Source organism: Lepidochelys kempii, chromosome 1, assembly GCF_965140265.1.
Source record: "Lepidochelys kempii isolate rLepKem1 chromosome 1, rLepKem1.hap2, whole genome shotgun sequence".
NCBI lineage: Eukaryota > Metazoa > Chordata > Testudines > Cheloniidae > Lepidochelys > Lepidochelys kempii.
In genome coordinates, this window is record NC_133256.1 from 227,490,394 (window position 1) to 227,506,540 (window position 16,147).

Here is a 16,147-nt window from a genome sequence, read left to right on the forward strand (position 1 = left end):
TTTAGAGGTGAAAGGGTTTTTCCTCTGGCCAGGAGGGATTTTAAAGGTGTTTACCCTTCCCTTCATATTTATGACATCTGTCTTCGTTAATTATTGTCTTTTTCTCATTGTGGTCCTTGGCCAGCAACAGTTTTTTCAAAGCATAGGGTCTGGGTGGTTTGCAAATGTGGTTACTACGAGTGCTTAGGGAGACTACTCTGAATATTGGCACCCTTTTCCACAGGTTATGGTAATTGAACCCAATCTGTCACTCCTAAGGGTAACCCAGGATGCAACAGTGCATCTCTTGCATGCGTATGGCTACAGGCCAACTCCATATGCTGCTCACCTGTATGCGACTCTGGTCCCTGCAGAAATAATTAGCGGGTGGTGTGGCAAAATTTACTACAGCAGGGGGGAGAAACAAGGCAGCTCTCCCAAGGAACCTTCGGCAGAGGATTGCAGAGTATCTGCAGGAAAGTTTCCTAGAGATTTCTATGGAGGATTCCCAGGACATCCCGGTGTAGATTAACAAACTTTTCTGCTATGACCCAACTGTGTAGATGCACAGGCTCTGTTGTTAATTTCTGTCCCTTATCCTTCCTCTACCATATAACAAAGTACACGAGCACTCAATCTTCTCTCACCATGCAGTATCAAAGCAAAATGAACACTTACAGGAGCTCCCCTCTCCTGCATCATGTGCACCAGAGCTGGAGTGCTGGGACTGGCTAGACCCCTCCGGAGTAGAAAAGAGATCCTGACTCACCACGCCACCGGAAGACTCTGCCATGTGCTCCACATCATCCTTGAACTCCACTTCTTCATCTACCACTTTGTCCTCAGGGTTGAGTCTACTGGCCGCTGCCTCCAGTCCTCCCGAAGTATCCGTGGGGCTCTTGGCAATGGAAGTGGGGTTGCCACCAAGGATAGCATGCAGCTCTTTGTAGAAGCAGCATGTCTTCAGCGCTGCTCTGGAGCAATGGGTGGCTTCCTTTGCCTTCTGGTACACCTACCTCAGCTCCTTGATCGTAGCACAGCACCGCTGTGTGTCCCTTTCGTGCCCCTTCTCCTGCATGCTACTGGCAATCAGCCCAGAGGTATCAAAGTTCCTACAGCTGGAGCAAAGCTACAACTGCACAGCCTCCTCTCCCCACAGACCCAGCAGATCCAACCACACCAGTGTTCACACAGGAGCACTTCTATTGCAGAAAGCCAGCATGGTCAGCTGGGAATATGCTGTATGAACTGTGTACACTGAGCAAACAGGAAGAGGAATTTCAAAAATTCCTGGGCCTTTAAAAGGGAAAGGCATACCTGTGTACCTTCAGGGCAGCGGAGTTCAAACTGCTGAGAAAAGCGGTCAGGATGGGCATTGTGGGACACCTCCTGGAGGATGAGAGTGACATAACCAAGTGCTGTGTCTACACTGATGCTGCCTCACTCTAACTACATCGCAAAAAGCCCTATGCCGCTCATCAAGGTAGTTTTACCATGTTGACGTAGCAAGGGAGTTACATCAGTGGGAGAAGCATTTTAGTGTGTACACCTCCACTGTTTAGTCGACAAAAGCTGACTTTTGTCAACAAAACTGTGTAGTGCAGACAAGGTGCAAGATTTGAAGCAAACAGCTTTTCTTACCGCTCTGGATGTTGCAGCAATTCACAGTTCTTAATACACAGACTGAATTCCCTTCCCAGCCTGGGATCAATCTCCCCAGTTCAAAGTCTTTCAAGCAATCTTGTTTCAGTAGAGATGGGAGAGGAGAAAGGTGGCCAGGGGCCTTTGATCCCTTTTTTATATCCTGACCCTTTTACTGGAAAAAGTTCTTGGTGCATCAGGCAGTTCCATGGAATATGTGAGCTGCCGACTGTCCTTCAGGTGAATTGTAAATTTCTTGATTACAACTCCCCTGCTGGTGAATGGCCGGTTAAAAAGACAATAGTCTCTTTTTGTTGCCTCTGAAGAGCTAGACTGTGGGCATTCCCCAGAGTTAAAACAACATGCTCCAGTAACAAACATATAACAAAATCTCATATCTCCATATACAATGTTAAAATGTGTGAATCAACAGGACAATGATATTCAGCAAATTATGGCTTTTCCAATGATACATCACAAGGCATACTTTGTACAAGATTTATCATAATTTTGTAAAAGTGGTGATCATAATAGTGTAGACTGTCACAGGGACCTCATCAGGTTGGACTATGGATGGAGTGCAGTGAGGGGGCCAGCTTCAGCCATCTATTACTGCAGAAAACAGGGATATTTCTGAGGAATGTGGGGGTGCATAGTCCCTTACCAGCCTCGGATTCCGGTTCCTGCTGTGGTCCTCCTGATGTGGGCTCTCTCAACTGGGTCCGCTGGGTACTTAAGCAGGCTTTTCCTCTAGGACTTCCAAGGTCCCTTCTGCCTCCTTACCCTGCCCCTCATCAGTGTCCTGCAGTATAATGAGGATGGCAGGGTTGAGGAGGGGGTCATGACTGAATTCAGGCTCAGTACTTAGAGACGTGGAGAGCACCTGGTCCAGCTCATCATAGCAGGGGCATGTGCCAGGAACCCGAGGTGCTTCATGCACTCCAGGCACTGGAACAAAGTCTGGTGAATGCTCACCTCCATTAACTCTCCTGACATATGTATATGTTTCTGCTGCTACAGGCAAAGTCATGGAGCATGGTGTACTCTGACCACATATGGATCAGCACCAAGGTGTTCTTCAGAGACCAGGTAGCAGCTCATGGAACGCTCCATGGTGACTGGTACTGATCAATAGCGTTCATGGGAGAACTGAATGTGCTCAGGAGAGGTTGCTAGTACCATTGGCAATGGAGGGCAGGGACCTGTGTATTTTTGGGTAAGGGGCAGGCAGCAAAGGGATCAGTGCATTGTGGGAATGGCTCTGGGGGACTATCGATACCCCATGAACTGGTACATGCCCCTTGCCCCTGTCCACACTGGACTGTAGAATGGTATGGGGCCATGCCACAGCGGAGATGTGTACATACCCACATCTTCATGCATGCTGAACTTTAGCACATTAGACTGTTTTTCAGGAACTTGCTTCAGGGTTTCAGATGTGGACAATGGGGTGGGGCAGGGGAACGGTTGCAACATAACACCACACATGCAACCGTGTACATTCCCAAGTGTAGATGGACTCTACAGGTGTGTGGTTAGTGGGTTTCTTTTTTTCCTGTATTGAAGCATGCTCTCTTGGGCCATTTGGCCCATTCAGTGATGCGATGATCTTCTCTGATGGAGTGTCCTTGTTTGGTGATTTAAGTGGGTTGAGGTGTATGTCCCGGACTTTCTCATCAGAGCATATTCTGTGATATCTGAGTGCCTGGCAGGAAATAACAGGTTTCGTGGTGTGTCTGGAGTAGTTAAGGGATCTGTGGAGGTAAGTGTGGTGATCCATTGGTTTCTTGTATATAGTCTGTAGGGTTACATTGTTTAAGCTGATTGTGATGTCCAGGAAGTTGATGCTGGTGTGGGAGTGCTTGATGAATGAGTGGTGGTTGCTGAAGTTGTGATGGTAATCTATGAAAGAGTTTAGGTCATCTGTCCAGAGAATAAAAATATCATCAGTGTATCTCCGGTATCTCATTGGTTGTTGTGGTGTAGTTTTCCAGCAATTATTCCTTGAGGTGGCCCATGAAGAGGTTGGCATATTGGGCAGCCATCCTAGTTCCTGTGGTTTAAACAAAGTGTTTGTTGTTAAATGTTAAGTTGTTACGGGTGAGGATGTGTTTGAGGTGAATATCTGAGTGCTGTCATTGTCAGACTTAAATGCCTTCATGGTGAGAGATGTTTGTGTATAGGGAGATGACATCTGTCATAAACATAAAGATAAGGGTAGCATAAAATCCCTCCTTGCAGCTGCACTGAAACACTTTACCTATAAGGGTTAAGACGCTCAAATAACCTGGTTGGCACCTGAACAGAAGGACCAATAAGGAAAGAAGATATTTTCAAATCTGGGGGAGGGGGAGGTTTTGTTTGTGCTCTCTTTGTTTGTTCCCTCCCCAGATGGAGAGAGAGACTGGGCAGGTAAAATATCTCTTGAAAACATACCTGAAATGATCCATCTAAGATTATGAAAATTTTAAGTAAGGCAAAGGAATGCATTAGATTATCTTTTGTTTTAGCTTGTGAATTCTCCCTATGCTAAGAGGTAGTTTTATTCTTGTTTTTTAGAACTGTGAAGCTAAGTCCAGAGGAAAGTTCTCTGTGTTTTAAATCTTTTTTATTACCCTGTAAAGTTACCTTCCATCCTGATTTTGCAGAAGTGCTTCTTTTACTTTTTTCTTTATAATAAAGTTCTTCTTTTAAGAACCTGATTGATTTTCAGTGTCCTAAAAACCAAAGGGTTTGGTCTGTGCTCACATTGTAACCAATTGGTTAGTATATTATTCTTAAGCCTCCCCAGGAAAGGGGGTGAAGGGGGGTATTTTGGGGGAATAGGGAGTCCAAGAGACCCTTTCCTGCACTTTTGTCTAAATCACTTGGTGGTGGCAGCAATACCATCCAAGGACAAGGAAAGAAATTTGTGCCATGGAGAAGTTTTTGACCTAAGCTGGTAGAAATAAGCGTAGGGGGTTCTTTCATGTGGGTCCCCACATCTGTACCCCAGAGTAGGGAGGGAACCCTGACAACATCCTTGGTGGAAAGGATGGTATTTTGAGCAGGTTGTTAGTGTTGCAGAGTTTCTGGATGAAGTAGGTTGTGCACTGAGTGGATTGAGGATGGTCTCTATGATATTCCCTCAGTAGTACTGTTACCATAAATGATGGGCCTAGGTTCCTTTGTTTGTGTATCTTGGAAAACATGTAGAAGTCCCTGGGGTGGGTTTGTGGGGGGTAAAAACCAGCAAACTGGAAAATTCCATTTCAGTTCTCTCAAAACAGAATTTTTCTGGAAATTCCCTTCCCAATAAATTTAGCATTTTTGACTTGTCATCCCAATTTGGGACAGTGTTTTCAAAAACATGAAGTTGTCCCTCATTGGGATGACAAGTCAAAAACGCTAATTTTTTGGGAGGGGAAAGGGACTTCCTTTTTCTAGCCAGCTCTAGAAACAAGTGTTGGGGGAGATGGGGTGGGAGGAGTGCTGTTCTAAGGTTAGATAATACGAACAGGACACAGTGACACAAGTGGGAGACAGACCTCAGGAGCAGGCACAGCATATGGCACAAACAGGAGGAACTGAAGACTGCTTTAAGAGGCACAATGGGGGTGGATCTCGATGGTGCATGTGTGTGGTTTTATTTTGATGTGGAGAAAGAGAAAGCCAATTAAGAGCTCTGAGTAGGAGAATAACATGGGTGAAACAGCAAAAAAAGGAAGTTGGTTCTCCCTAGTAGATCAGGGAGGCTACAGGAGACTGAGATGTAAATCAAGGCACAGTGGTAGGTTTTTTCTAATTTTTTCAAACAAACAAGGCAAGTGTTTGTACAGTAACTAACACAATGGAGCCCTGACCCACAGTGAGACCTTTGGGTACTACTGCAATACAAATAATGAAGTAATAGTCCTATTATTACGACTTTTGCCTGACTTATTTAATAAAAGGAATCCTAGAGCACAATTTTTTTAATAATCCACATTCATCTTCATTTCTGAACAGGAGTTAGGAACATTGGAAACAGGCACACTTGGAACCGTAGTCAGAACTGGATGTATTCAGTACAGATTCTACTTATGTATCTCAATGAATTCTAGGCCTGGTCTACACTACAGAGTTAAGTCAACGTAAGACAGCTTATGTTGACCTAACTCTGTAAGCATCTACACTACAATGTAGCACCCATCGAAGTAAGATGCCCACTACACCGACCTAATACCACTTCCGTGAGAGGCATAGTGCTTAGGTTGATGTAGTTAGGGCAAGAGTGTCCGTGTAGACACTGCGTTACTTACATTGCCTGCTGGCACATGCAGGGCTCACAGCTGGAGTCCCACGCGGTGGGGGAACCTAAGAACAAGAACATAAGAATAGCCATACTGAGTCAGACCAAAGGTCCATACAGCCCAGTAGCCTGTCTGCCGACAGTGGCCAAGGCCAGGAGCCCCAGAGGGAGTGAACCTAACAGGTAATGATCTAGCGATCTCTCTCCTGCCATCCATCTCCACCCTCTGACAAACAGAGGTTAGGGACACCATTCCTTAGCCATTAATGGACTTAACCTCCATGAATTTATCTAGTTCTCTTTTAAACCCTGTTATAGGCCTAGTCTTCACAACCTCCTCAGGCAAGGAGTTCAACAGGTTGACTGTGCGCTGTGTGAAGAAGAACTTCCTTTTATTTGTTTTAAACCTGCTGCCCATTAATTTCATTTGGTGGCTCCTAGTTCTTATATTATGGGAACAAGTAAATAACTTATTCACTTTCTCCACACCACTCATGATTTTATATACCTCTTTCAGAGGGAGGTGTTCAGTGTGAGCTCTGGCTGTCAGCCCCAGGGCGTCCAGCTGGGAACCCCATGCCAGACTGACAGCCTGGGCTCTAAGCCCCCACACACTTAAGTCAGTGCCAGTGATCCTGGTGAGGACGCACACCACCGACAGAAGGAGGGCATCATGGACGTAAAAAACCACAGTAATTACTGCTGTGGCTGTAGGTCGACCTAACATAGGTCAACTTAATTTTGTAGTGTAGACAAGGCCTTACTCTTTCAGTTAAAGAGCCTTTATGCTACTACTTGAGAGAGAAGCTTATTTGTGCTTGGCTATAAATATTGAATCTCATTATGACTTGTTTCACATGCACCCCTGCCAAGTCACTTTTCTTGCTCCCATTTCTAGAGATGGATCCAAATAAAACTCCAAATTCTGAAATCCTAGAACTGTGTGCCCTAAACCAACTCCCATCTGAATTTGATAAGTGGCCTCTGTCTTCCTAATGCACTACATGAAAACTCCAGTGCCAGACATCCCTGAAGTTTTAGGCGTCCAAAATCCAAATCTGGTCTTCAACTTAATTAGCTGGACCCTTTCAACCCACCACAAAACCCTTTAGGCCTACTCTGTCTTCTAACAATTTTATCACTGTAACCCTTAAGAAGCTGTGGCTAGCATTGCATTTAACAGTTTCTAACCATTGATGTGTAATGCTTTCTTTGAAAGCATGGCTGAAAATGCATGTCAGATACACACTCTTTTTACAAAGGCAGGCTTGGTTTCAAATCAGGGGAATAGAACCCTGATATTTGTAAACAAGCAGATTTTCTTCATCATTTGTATAGTACTAGAAAAAATAAAATTAAGAGCAGCTAATATGAGACTTTATTCTGCCTATGTTGAGTGTTTTATATTTCTCCTGCAGTTTCAATTCGATATCATGGTGTTCTTAGCTTGCTGTTCTAAATTGTTGTGTGCAATTAAACAGCTGCTCGTTCTATTTCAGTGCTGGGAAAAGTGATTCCAGTGTAAGCCTGTGCAAAATGCTCCAATAATTAAATGTTCAGGTTGCACAATATAAATCCCACTTGAGAAATGTTAAAGTTAAGGTTCCTATACTGTTGATTGTTTTATGGTATCTAGTTTATGACAAAGAGTAATACATTATTTACCTACACAGTTACCTATAGAAATAGAAAAGTGGCTGAAATGAAGTTGCTGTTGGAAACTTAATGCAACATCTTAAAATGACAAAGAATGATTAAAGTGATTAACAGTCTTTTAAATGTATTCTTCTGGTATTTTTTTTTAAAAGGAAACAAAGCAAGTGGGGTGGATTATGTGCTTAATAAATAGACTTTTAAATTCAGTTCATATGTTAAAATAAATCTTGGTACCCTAACAACTGATATGATATACTCCTTCTGTCTTTGTTTCCCATGAGGTTATAATTACATTCCTACTCTCTCTTTTGTTAAGAAAGTGCCTACCACATTACAGGTGATACTGGAAATAAATAATTATAGTTAGTCCCAATTACACTTTGAAATTCATTCCTCTGAATGGGGTGAAGAGGGATAAATACATTCCTTTTATTGCTGCTATTGTGTGGCTAGAGAAATTCTACAGCATCAGATCCTCAGCTACTCTGAATTGGCATCGCACCTAGCCTCTCTTCTACAAGGTTGAGTCAACAGGGCTGTAGCACACAGATATAATGGGGAAACTCTATCTTGGCAACAGTAGAGAACAGAAAATTTCAACTTTTGTCCAAAACTAAAACCAGAAAAATATGGCACCTTCTCACTGTGATACCCTGTATGTATCTAGTGTTGAATTTGTTGACTTTATGGCAAAAAGGGGCTTTTAAATGCCGTTTTACTCCTGTTTTCACTATGCAGCTGTCACAGATCCACAGGACCAGTGCTAGGACATCAGCTTTGGAACAATCTCTCGGAGGACCCCTTCAGTGGTCCAGACCTCCTAGGGCAGTGGTGCGCAAAGTTGGGGGGGCGGGGTGCAAGAGGTTCTCTGGGGTGGGGGTGGGGCGTAAAGAAATTGGGATCCCACGGGACCCTCTGCCATAATAGCAGGAGCGGGGTACAAATAGACTGTGTAGGATGGGAGTGGGATTAAAAAGTAGTCCTCCTGAGCCGCAGACAACATGAAAGCCATGCCCAGCAGCCACCACTCTACAGCTAGCCCGTTCTGCAGGCAGTGCCATCACCAGCAGCAGTGTGGAAGCAAGAGATTACTTCAGATTACAAGTAATGGAGGAGGGAGGGGTGTGACAAATTCCATGAATGGTGAGGGGGGGGCGTGACTGCAAAAATTTGCCCAGCACTGCCCTAGGGGGGGTCTCATTCTTTCTCCAGGGCAAGCCACGTGATTTCACTGCCCCCTTAGGAAGGAGCTGTGGTCCTTCAGCACCCCTGCTTCACACCATGAGCTCTGTTCAGCAGGTCTAACTGAGGCAAAAATTGCAGAGACCCTAAACTTAGCTGTGGTCGGCAGGGAGTGGGGTTCCTTCTTCGATTTTCTCCTTACCTGAAGTTAGGATATTTTTGAGAATTTTGCTGTGTGTATTTCATAAGACACAAACTCTCTCTCATGCACATTGTCCCAGAAGCAGCCTTTGTGCTAGTTGGGTGGGCAGAGAGAATGTTCAGTGATGTCAGAAAGGGCTTCATTAAACCATATAAAAAGTTTTAGGGTATTTACCCACAGAGTGCGCATGGAAGTATCATTCAACCAATCATAGCTTCTGTTCATTTTTAATTCATCTCTCCATCCTCCTATTAAACTACCTGCCCCTCATTAAGTTTCCATTTTTGCTGTACTGTTCAGAAAAGTTTGGTTAATGTATGGTTACAACGAGACCACTGTATTTTTCCAGTTTCTCCTAACTAAGAAATGGGTCAAGGTCTATTGCTCAAAAATTCCAAAAGCAAAGAATAAAATAAAATCCACCTTTGGGCAAAACCAACTATGGAACAAAATCAGACCCACAAGGTTTAACTTTTCAGAGAGTTTTAAATTTTTTAGTTCCTGAAATTTTATAGAAATCTTTATAAGTGCTTATCTACATGAAGTTATAAGCATATCAAAACCAGTGTTGACAGTGGAAAATGTTTTGCAAACTAGCAGTCAATTTCATTGACCTTTTGTGGAATTGTCTGTAGTGCTTTACTATGAAAAGAACTCTACAAATGCACCTGAAATTGCAAGCCCATTAGCAAGAATTTTTAATGAATCTGTAAACTCAGGGGTTGTTCCATATGATTGGAGAATTGCTAACATAGTTCCTATTTTTAAGAAAGGAAAAAAAAGTGATCCGGGTAACTACAGGCCTGTTAGTTTGACATCTGTAGTATGCAAGGTCTTGGAAAAAATTTTGAAGGAGAAAGTAGTTAAGGACATTGAAGTCAATGGTAAATGGATCAAAATACAGCATGGTTTTACAAAAGGTAGATTGTGCCAAACCAACCTGATCACCTTCTTTGAGAAAGTAACAGATTTTTTAGACAAAGGAAATGCAGTGGATCTAATTTACCTAGATTTCAGTAAAGCGTTTGATAGCGTGCCACGTGGGGAATTATTAGTTAAATTGGAAAAGATGGGGATCAATATGAAAATTGAAAGGTGGAAAAGGAATTGGTTAAAGGGGAAAATATAATGGGTCCTACTGAAAGGTGAACTGTCAGGCTGGAAGGAGGTTACCAGTGGAGTTCCTCAAGGATCAGTTTTGGAACCAATCTTATTTAATCTTTTTATTACTGACCTTGGCACAAAAAGTGGGAGTGTGCTAATAAAGTTTGCGGATGATACAAAGCTGGGAGGTATTGCCAATTTAGAGAAGGACCGGGATATCATACAGGAGGATCTGGATGATCTTGTAAACTGGAGTAATAGTAATAGGATGAAATTTAATAGTGAGAAGTGTAAGGTTATGCATTCAGGGATTAATAACAAGAATTTTAGTTATAAGCTGGGGACACATCAATTAGAAGTAACAGAGGAGGAGAAGGACCTCGGAGTATTGGTTGATCAGAGGATGACTATGAGCCGCCAATGTGATATGGCCGTGAAAAAAGCTAATGCGGTCTTGGGATGCATCAGGCGAGGTATTTCCAGGAGAGATAAGGAGGTTTTAGTACCGTGATACAAGGCACTGGTGAGACCTCACCTGGAATACTGTGTGCAGTTCTGGTTTCCCATGTTTAAGAAGGATGAATTCAAACTGGAACAGGTACAGAGAAGAGCTACTAGGATGATCCGAGGAATGGAAAACTTGTCTTATGAAAGGAGACTCAGGGAGCTTGGCTTGTTTAGCCTAACTAAAAGAAGGTTGAGGGGAGATATGATTGCTCTCTATAAATATATCAGAGGGATAAATACCAGAGAGGGAAAGGAATTATTTAAGCTCAGTACCAATGTGGACACAAGAACAAATGGATATAAACTGGTCATTGGGAAGTTTAGATTTGAAATTAGATGAAGGTTTCTAACCATCAGAGGAGTGAAGTTTTGGAATAGCCTTCCAAATGTTGTTTAGAAATCTTTGATGATAATAAATCAACCACAACAAAGTAAAAGAGAATGTTTAAAGTGCCACAATTTCTTTATTTTGAAAGCTGAAACTTAAAAGCAATAGTTTACATACTGCAGTTGCTGTATCCGTTCTTAGTGAGGATTTCCACAATAGCTCCAGGATGTGTCTGCTTGTCTAGGCATATATAAATCACAGCCTTTTAAATTATACACCTTCTCCTATGAAAACAAACAGTAAACATCACATCACAGTGTAGATGTTAACTTCTGCAACTGAATTCCCATATTTGATTTCATGATAAACTGAGTAAAAGAAAATACTCTGGGGATATAAAGTAAATATAATGAGACTCAATGCCAGCTGTCTTGATTTGGTCTAGAGAAGGGTTGTTGTTCTTTCAATTTAATTTAAATATATCTTGGTCTCAAATCTTTTTACTACATTTATAAGAATTCATATTCCAAATTGGGCAGCCTTCCTGCACACTGAATTCTCACTTACTTCAGTGGAAGTCCCAATACAGACTAGGGCCCTCAGTTGCACAAAAATTAGCCAACTATAGTACCGAAAGCTTATGCTCAAATAAATTTGTTAGTCTCTAAGGTGCCACAAGTCCTCCTTTTCTTTTTATGTAAATATAAAGCTCTTAATACAGTGATTGCATAGCTGTTTGTTTTTTTAACTATATAGGGCTCAGTAACGTGGTTAGCAGTTTTACTGTAAAATTCCTAATAAAAAGAACTCCTGTCTTAACTTGTTAAACTTTTATAGAAACTTTCAATGATTTACCTTTCCTCCCCCTCTTTTCCTGAAGCATTAAACAGGGATTATACATTAGGATCAGGTGAGCATATCCCACATGCTCAGTTTCCTGTGACTGCAGGAGACAGGCAGCGGTGGGTCCCACTCAGTGTTCCCTGTCTTTTTGTTTTCCTCATCCCCACACAAAGCTATTCCCTTTTCTCCTAGTGTCTTTGCTTGGAAGAAATAAGTAGGTGCTTCCTTTAGTTGATCCTAATTTTCCCCTCCTATTTCAGCAGGTAAGACACTGCATGATATAATAGTAGCTCGAATCAAGTATAGTATAAGTATCATCTTTGAATTGGGTGACCAGATGTCCCGATTTTATAGGGACAGTCCCAATATTTGGGACTTTTTCTAATACAGGCACCTATTACCCTCCACACCCTGTCCCGATTTTTCACATTTGCTGTCTCGTCACCCTAGCTCTGATACAGCCCATATTTGGGGAATGATCTCAATATTAAGTCTTCTCCAATTTAGTTATAATGTTATTAATGAACCAAGTGAGATGCTGGTTCAATATCGTAATGTTTTTAGATGGCCCTTTATCAAATTATTGACACACTTCCCACTTTATATTTAAATTTTCATTGCTCCAAGTGCAGATTCTAGGACCTTGAGGTATTTCAGCAATGCTACAGTTCCAGCCATAAAGCTTTTAATTTTACATAGACAATTATAAAGTGTCTCAAACATATCCAAATTTCTTTGCTGGTTAATTAATCAGTCTCCCTCTACTTAGCAAACTGAGAGGTTTTTTAAAGAATTGGCAGTGTCTTACTGGTTAGCATAGTTTCTGTATATAATTAAGCTCTGTTTCAACTCAACAATAATAAAACCTCATATTGAAATGTTAAGAGATGTATTGATATGTGACATTGTGTGTGTGTGTGTGTTTTTCTGTGCACACAAATTGGGCTACCGCATATAAATATAAACTAAAGCGTTACTGAAATTGTAAAAAGAAACAATTTTCCCAGAGTATAGTCATTCTTTCTTCATATTATCCCCCAAAATGTTTCATCTGTCTTGCTTTCTATATGGTGTCCAGCTCCTGAGCTTTGATGGTGCATGACCCAACAGCCTCAGTGTGTTGCAATTACTTTAAAATACAAACTATTTTCTGGTTTTGCAACACAAAAATTTAAAATATGCAAGTACACCAAGAAGAATCATGAGGCTGACAAAAGGTCATGCATACAATGGGCATTACATTTGACCTCAATAATTAGATCAGTGTGCAATTTCTTTTCTGTGGATAAAAGAAGGGTAACTTATAGTAGCTCACCTGGAGTCTGTTCCAACATTCTTCACACACCCAAACAGGCCTTTTGGATAGGCAAGGGAATGCAGAATCCAGCTGTTCCTAAACATCTCCTTTTGTCAGTTTTAGGATTAACTTATTTGGCAGAATTGTGCATTTATCTTTGACAAGAATAATGACAAAGGTAAAAGAAAAAATTTAAAACTACATTAGGGCAAATTCTCTGCTGCCGTAACTCCACTGAAGTCCAAGGGAGTTACACCAGCAGACAACTGAGCCCATTAGCTTTATTGATTTGCTGAGGAATTACTCCATGAAGCCCATTATCTTGGTTGATACCTTGTTTGTTGAAATGTCTCATGAAATATTCATTATATGAAAAGAGAACTTGGAATGTTTTTCTACTCTAGCTAAGAAGATTATTGTTGTAAATTTCCCGATGCTGCTTAAAAATCTGGGCATGCTGCTCTGGCTGATGTTATTGGGGTTCTGAGTCTCCTCTCATATTGTTAATTGGTGTAAATCCAGAGGAACCCTACTGAAGCCAGGGGAGTTACACTGATGTGAAAAGAAAATCAGGTGATGACAACTGTCCCCTGTGGTTGCTCTGAAATGTTACCCTTTAGTTATTGTGTGTCCTAGATTTCCCTTGTAGCTTCCATTGGATGGTATTGTTCAGCTTTTGTACTACACTGTTACGGGTGCAATTAAATGACTGCCCATCCCAGAGGTGGCTCCAATATGGTTGTGGGGAAAGTGATGGCTATGTGCCAGCTACTGGTTGGCCATTATGCGGGTGTGAGGGTGCAAGGAGCCATCTTCTTCTCCATGCATGGCTTACATAAGGGCCAGGAACAATTGCAGGCCCCGTGCTTTACTAGGTACCAGGGCACACCAGAGTAAGTGATAGGAGAAAACAGCTACCCAATGACCTTAGTCTCTCGTTTCCTACTCCTCGAAGGTACCCATCACCCCAACATGGGTAGGGATTGGTGGGGAGGAGGCAGACACGTTGCTCCTTCTGTTGCCATTCCCCCACTTGTTCTGGTCAGCTGAGCTGGCTGGTCATACCTAATGCAATAAGTATGCTTTAAATCAAGATTGGATGTCTTTTTAGAAGATTGGCAGAGCTCGACCAGCAGTTATTGGCTTGACACCACAAACACTGAGTGAAATTCTATGGCTTGTGTTATGGAGGAGGTCAGACTAAGTGATCCTAATGGGCCCTGTCTGGCGCTAAAATCTATGCATACCCAGGAGTTCAGAGAGCCACTCTGCCTCCTTGAGACAGTAGCTGTCCCAAAGATCTTAGAGTCTAAGAAATTGGCCCCAAACCATAGTCTGTAAAGTGGACTGGAATCCATCTGCATGATGTGCAAGTTACAACTTTCTCTGCACAGAACCATTTATTTCCTGCCCCAATTCAAATGCTGTGTAAATCTTATTCTTAATATTTCAGTCAGTGGTTTTCAGATCCTGCAACTAAGAAACTGAGGTATTTAAAGGGACAAGTCTGTCCAGTTTCCCTCTCAAAACCATAGTGAACTAAAGGGTAGAGGTGGCCAGAAATGTTTAAACTGTTTGTCATAGCAGACCACTTAGGTATTTGCTTGAGACAAAGAGGGCCATGTATAGTCATAATATTATTATAACCAGAGGAGTCTGGAATCCATTACATGTTCTGCTGCCTGCTCTGTAATAGGGTTGCAGTTTTGTGCAGGGAGAGGAAAGAAAACCATAAATCTCAGAAACAGTAAATCTGAGTTAGAATAACGGTGCTGCATCAAACAGCGAGTGGATTGTACAGGCCAACTAACAGATTGTTTCTTTAGTATGGAAAACATCTGAGGGGCGTTCAGTGGCCTGAGTAGTCTGAATTCAGGGCCCGGTAGCCGTACATCCACATCACAAACCAAACGCCATCACACGTGGCATCAGCCTCAGAAAAGAGGTCAACGACTGACCGAGACTAAACTACTCTTTCACACTTCAAGGTGGCTCCTTGAGATCAGCACTGATGTACATTGGTAAGACCGTGCCCATGCCGCTTATTATTGCTTTTAGTGGAAGTCAGGGTTTACCATGCAAGCAAGCTCTTTGAAAATACACAGATCAGACTTCAACCAGCAGCAGGTAAACCATTACTACTGTGCAACAACATACAGGCCACACATGTAATGCAGTGACATCTGTAATTTAAATGGCAGAATCAAAAATGTATGAGTATTGACAAACTATACTTGCACATCCCTGTGCATATTTATTAAAAATCTGTTGAAGATTAGGTCAGATTGTGGTACTTATACCACACCCCTGCATGGAGGACAGGGGGTATTGCAGGGCGGGGGGGACAAGCCAGGAGGAGCAGGTGAGAGACTGTGCCTTGCTCCTAGGCAGGTGGTCTATCCAGGGTTGTGCTGTGCATTATCTGATCCATCCATTAGGATGAACCAGATTAGCATGCTGGTCCTACCCAGTGGGATAGTGCAGATACATGAGGCTAACACTGTGCCTCCATTCCCAGCATCCGCCTCCATCAAGGAAGCAGCAGTGAGCAGATCACAGGGATTGTTGGTGTAAAGGATCCTGGATGCCTTTCTGCTGGTGTGCGGTAGAGCAAGGAGCACATACAATCTGGCCCAAAAAGAGATCAAACAGGTACAATTTGATAAAATGTAAATTTTCAGTGGTCTGCTCTGAAATTTTGGTGTACTTAGAGAATGAAGTGAGCTGTAGTTCACGAAAGCTTATGTTCAAATAAATTGGTTAGTCTCTAAGGTGCCACAAGTACTCCTTTTCTTTTTGCAAATACAGACTAACACGGCTGCTACTCTGAAACTTAGAGAATGGTGTAAGTAATATGCCTAGCACAATAAGTTATAGGCAAATTCAACCTGCCGATGGCTTCCAGGAGACCTATTTCTGTAAGCCCTTTGAGACAGCTGACATACAGGGGATTGGAGTCCCTTGGGTCAGGCTCACCCACTATTTGAGAAACTGCACTGTAGCATGCCCATACAAATTTAGAGCAGGGAGGGAAGACTTGAGCATGAGGGTTGTTGTTGGGGCAGGCCAGTGCGCACACAAAAACAATTGTGTTCCTAAGTGGTTACAAGACCTGAACTTTGCTCCTGACGAGGCCAA

General features: G+C 42.4%; 1 protein-coding gene across 1 annotated transcript in view; it reads left to right on the top strand.

Moving 5' to 3' along the window:
- The window catches only part of SHISAL1 (shisa like 1), a 127,295-nt gene that overhangs the window by 77,123 nt on the left and 34,025 nt on the right, over nt 1–16,147 (top strand). The window lies entirely within an intron of this gene.